The sequence below is a fragment of the Mustela nivalis genome (assembly GCF_964662115.1).
Source record: "Mustela nivalis genome assembly, chromosome: 14".
In the NCBI taxonomy this organism is placed as follows: Eukaryota; Metazoa; Chordata; class Mammalia; order Carnivora; family Mustelidae; genus Mustela; species Mustela nivalis.
The window spans coordinates 1,399,306-1,405,122 of NC_139033.1; positions in this window are offsets into that span (position 1 = coordinate 1,399,306).

Genomic DNA, 5,817 nt, shown 5'->3' on the forward strand with positions numbered 1-5,817 from the left:
TGTTCTCCCATTATCTTTTGATCACATCCCCCTGTTTTATTATTTTTTTTCATGGCAATCATTACAGTCTTTATTTTTTTTACTTATTTTACTTGCTTACCTTTTTTCTTTTTCTTTTCTTTTTTTTTTTAAACCACTTACTACGTCCTACGAGAAGACAGAAGAGGGCTCTTTCAGTCCTGTTTGAGGCAGTTTCAGGACTGGAGCTATGAGAGTAGTCTCACAGATGTACATGGATGTACTTAGTTCAGGGGTTCTCAGGTAAGGATGATTTTGTCCCCTTGTGGACATCAGACAATAGCTGGAGATACTTTTTTTTCTCATAACTTGGGGGGGGGGTGGGTGGTAGAACCCAGAGATGCTTCTAAACACCCTACATTGCATAGGACGGCTATCCACAATTATCTGGCCCAAAACAACAATAGTGCCAAGGTTGGGAAACTTTGAGTTAGACTACAGTGTGAATATTACTAATATATATATCTTGGTCTTCACGGAGATACAAGTGACTTTTCCCCAGAGCAGCTGTGCTGCTTGATGCTGTCCATGGTGCTGACGTGGACTTAATGCTCCTAGCCCGGTCCCTATAGCTTGTCCAAATCCCAGACTTTCTTGATCCCATTTTGATCCCTGTTCCTGCTTTTGCCTCAGATTGTTGTACTGAGCATTATACAACATCAGAAAGGGAAGATCAAACTGAGGCCCAGAGCTCAGGTTTGCCATTGTTATAAAAGATGACCTTTCGACAGAACATCATTTACCTGCAGCTTATGAAGTGCGGGTGTCATTTACCTGGGGGCTCTCCCTGCCCAGAAAAACAGAGCCAGTGACGTTTTGCCATTTGAGGATTGTTAATGGAGTTGCCCCTGATTGAGAAGCTCTATGATGCATCTTGTCCTTAATCATGCTGACACTAGGGAAAAAAAGGACTTAGAAGATTTGCTCCTGCAGCGCTCAGGGCAGCTAGGGTGGGCAGGCCCTCGCTGGGTGCCCTGGGGTTAGACAGCCTGTCTGCCAGGGAGTTAATTGATTCTTTAGGTTAACACTGTTTTGTGTGCACAGACAAATCTGGGCATCCATTCTGCTTAGTGTGATGTCGGAGAGTTTCCTGTGAGTTCTGAAGTCCCTGGCTCTCGCTTCTGACTTCACAGAACACTGCTCTGTGAAGCCACTGATTTCTCTGTGAAACCATTGGTTCAGAAAAATGAATTCCAGGAGGCTATTTTATTGGTGGTGGTCTTCACTGAAGGCATTATTTTAAATCTATCTTGGAGGGGGCACCTGGGTGGCTAAGTCAATTGAATGTCCAACTCCTGATTTCAGTGCTGGTTATGCTCTCAGGGCTGGGAGACTGAGCTTCATGTCAGGCTCTGCACAGGGAGTATGGAGTCTGCTTAAGATTCTCTCTCTCCTTCCAACCCTCTCCCATCTCCTGTTTGTGGTCTCTGAAAAAAAAAATCCATCTGAAGGAAACTGTCACCTGGAGTGTCCTTCTACTGAGGGCCTACTAAGTATCAGTGTTAATTGCCTCTGATCTTAGCTCTGCAAGGGAACATTATTTACCCCATTTTAAAATGAAGAAACTGGGTCTCAGAGAGGCCAAGAGAATCATATAAGGTTACGCTGCCAGGAAATGGCAAGGCTATTATTTTAACTCCATTTTTCTTGTTTTTCATCCAGATTTTTATTGTTCTCAAAGTGGGGTTCCCAGAGCAGCAGCAGCAACATCACTAGGAAATGCACATTTTCAGGTGCTTCCCTACACTTACTGAATCAGAAATTCTGAGGTGGACCTGGCAGTCTGTGTTTTACAAAGCCTTCCATGTGATTTTGGTGTTTATTCAAGTTTGAGAACCTCTGATCTAGAGCTTCCTTCCTTCCTGCTACTCCTCATCAGAACTTTCTGCTAGGGACATGAGGAACTAGGAATGAGGAATAATCTGGTATTTCCTGAGGTGGGAATGTTTGATCATTCTGGACCCTTTCTTCCCAGGAGATCACTAGGTTAGCCTTAGAGCCATTGAGCTTCCTTGGTTTCCCCAAAGTGATTAGCTTCTTCTTTTTTAATTTAATTTAATTTTTTTAAAAAGATTTTATTTTTGGGGACGCCTGGGTAGCTCAGTGGGTTAAAGCCTTTGCCTTCAGCTCATGTCATGGTCCTGGGGTCCTGGGTCCGAGCCCCACATCGGGCTCTCTGCTCAGCGGGAAGCCTGCTTCCTTCTCTCTCTCTGCCTTCTTGTGATCCTCTGTCTGTCAAATAGATAAATAAAGTCTTTTAAAAAAAGATTTTATTTATTTTCTTGACAGACAGAGGATCACAAGTAGGCAGAGAGGCAGGCAGAGAGAGAGAAGGAAGCAGGCTCCCCACTGAGCAGAGAGCCTGATGTGGGGCTCGGACCCAGGACCCCGGGACCATGACCTGAGCTGAAGGCAGAGGCTTTAACCCACTGAGCCACCCAGGCGCCCCTAGCTGCTTCTTCTTCTTCTTTTTTTTTTTTTTTTAAGATTTACTTAATTTGGGGCACCTGTGTGGCTCAGTCAGTTAAGTGTCTGCCTTCCTCTCACATCATGATCTCCAGGTCCTGGGATTGAGTCCCACTTCAGGCTTCCTGCTCAGTGGGGAGTCTGCTTCTCCCTCTGCTGCTACCCCCTTGTCATGATCTCTCTCTCTCTCTCAGATAAATAAAATATTTTTAAAAAGATTTCTTTAACTACTTATTTTAGAGAGAAAGAGAGGATGAGTTGGGGGAGGAGCAGAAGGAGAGGGACAAACAGACTCCTCACTGGGCACAGAGCCTGGCACAGGACTCAGTCCCATGACCGAGATCATGACCCGACCTGAAATCAAGAGTCGGGTGCTTAACTTTCTGGGCCACCCAGGCGCCCAGAGGTGATTAGCCTCTGAACAAAAGAAGCCCATGTCTGAGCTCCCCAGTGCCTGGGAACTTACTTGTCTGACTTGCCCTCTGCTGGGACTTATTAGACTTAATATCTAATAAGTAGCTGATGGGTGGAGGAGGAATAGACCAGTCCCGGGGGCTCAGAGGGCTGGAGCCACAGGATATTTGCCCCTGATCAAAATGGCTTCTGACTTGGAAATGCTGAGAGTGTCACCTAGTACATCTCACGGTCCTGTGACATACCGCCGGGATGGGCGAGCATCCCTGGTCCTTGCAATGTTGCATAAATCAAGGAGTTTCCCACCATTTTCTGCCTCCAAAGAGCCCAGAGGCTTGGTGGTGGCAGCTCACCCCTTCCTGGGAGGGGAGGTCACCCTTTCCTAGGGTGGGGAGGAGATTGCTGGGCAGACATTCCTGTTTCTCAGGCCAGCTCTTTATCTTCCAAGATCTTTTGCAAACATGATGGTTGCAGACAGGAACTTGTAGGAGTGATGGTGATGGCAGCCCTTATGCAGGTACCTGGCCCTGGGCTAAGGGCCTTCCCTGTATTTCCTCATGGGATCCTCAGCACCATCTTATAAGGCTGGGATTATAGTCCCCAATTTATAGATGGGGAAACTGAGGCTCAGAGAAGTCAGCATGTCCAAGGTTCTACGGCTGGTAAGTGGCAGTTGAAGGCCACTCTCTGTCACCAAAGTTTGCTCTTGATCCCTAAGTAATCGATTATTTCATCCTGTTTCACAGCCAAGGGCTGCGAAAGGACCCTGCTACAATCACACAACTGGGGAGTGGCAGGTGGGGGATTTGAATCCAGGTCATTCTTTTGAAAGGAAAGTCTGTGTTTGGGGTCTGTTTGGCCTATTAGATGTGGGACTCAGTCTCAACAGCTTCATAAAGAGGTCTGAGGACAGAGCAGTGTCCTTTTTTTTTTTTTTTAAGACGTTATTTATTTATTTGGAAAAGAGAGAGAGAAAGCATGTGCCGAGGGTTGGGGTGGCAGAGGGAGAGAAAGAATCTTAAGCAGGCTCCATGCCCAGTGCAGAGCCCAACGTGGGGCTTGATCTCTTGACCCTAGGATCATGACCTGAGCTGAAATCCAGAGTCAGATGCTGAACCCACTGAGCCACCCAGGTGTCCCCTGAGCAGTGTCTTTCAGGTAAATATGTATGGCCTTGGGCAAGCCACTTTACCTGTCTGTGCCTCAGTCTCCCAATCTATGATTCCACAGTGCCATCAACCCCATGTGTTTGCTGTTATTCTCAAACCAGATAAAGACCCTGAGAGACATTTTAATAATAACAGTAGCAGAGGCTGTGTTTTCCTGAGCACTTGCTGTAGGCCAGGGATCTGCCATCTCCTCTCATCCTCATCCTATGAGACAGGCGCTTTGATTCCTTGGGATGAGCTCTGGGCCTCAGTTCTTTCATCTGTATGATGGGTGCGATGTCCTAAGTACTACATAGGATGTTTGAGTATTAAATTAGTTATTATATGTAAGTGATCGGAACAGGACCTGGAAGAAAGTAAGTACTGTGTGAGTGTCCTATCACCTTGACATCTTGTAGCCAGGGAAACTGGGGCCCAGAGAAGCGAATGTCTTGCTCAAGACCACACAGCTGAGAAGTGGCTCCCCCAGATCTTAAGCCTTGAGACTCTAGTGTCTGCTCTTTGTCCTCACTGTTTAGAGGCCCCCCCCCAACTTGGCGGCACCCCTGCTTTGGGTCCATTTGGGTCCATTGTCCTGCCCTAGCTCTATGACTTTGGCCCGTTCTCTCTGGATCCACAGAAGTACCATGCCCATTCTCTGAGCCTCCAGGGGCCTGAAAATAAACTGCAGAGCCTGAGAAATAAAAAATTAGCTTCACGCTCCCAGTGTCCAGAGGCTGTGGCGGGTGTTGAATTATTCAGGCTGTTTGGGTGTGAGCTGTTAGTTTTCTGCTGTTCTTGCCTTGACGGCCACCCTGACAGATTGATGGATGGGCCAGTAAAACACTCAGAGGCCAGAAGGAAAATTCTTAATCATAAGTCACTGACGGGAGTGAGTGTTTTTTCTGCACTGGCAGCTCCAAAGGCTCAGCCTGGTCCGAGCACTCCCTCACCTTCCCCTAATGAGGCCGGAGACCCCAGCTGCAGGATCTCCTTGGCAAACTGCTAAGGGCTTGAAGCAGAACTTTTCAGAATGGAGCTCCTCATTCATCTTATTTTATATTTTTAGAAGATATGTGTTTTACATAAAAGGCACAAAATCTTGAGTGTATGAGTTTTTACCTTTGTGAGCATGGTGTTATACGAAACCTTCATATTCTAAGTTTTCCCCCTCATCTCCCTTTCCAGCTGCTACCATCTCTGCTTCCAGATGATGCCTATCCCAACCTCCAGCACCATAGATTAGTTATGTCTCCCCCAGAGTTTCCCATCAATGGAATCCTCTAGTTGGTATCTGACTTCTTCCAGGAGCCTTCTTAATTTTTTTGAGATTTATCCGTGTTGTCACATATATTAATACTTTGTTCATTTTTATGGTTGAGTAGTATTCCATCGAATATGAATATGCCACCATTTCTTTATCCATTCCCCTGCTGATGGACATTTGGGATGTCTCCAGTCTCTGTCCAGTATAAACAGCCACTACATACGTTTGCGTACCAGTCTTCACGTGGAAGTGTTTTTATATTTCTTGGGTACATACCTAGGAGAGCGATGGCTGTGCCTTAGACAAAGTGCTTGTCTAGTTTGATGAGAAATAGACCGATATTTTCGCCAACTGGTTGTACCATTTTCACAGTTCCCAGCAGGAGTGGCTAAGAGTTCCAGTTGTCCCATGTCCTCACCAACACTTGGTATTATCAGCCTGTTCTGCTTTAGCCATTCTGGTGGGTGGAAAGTGTTGTCTCATCATGGTTTATTGGTGTGTGAC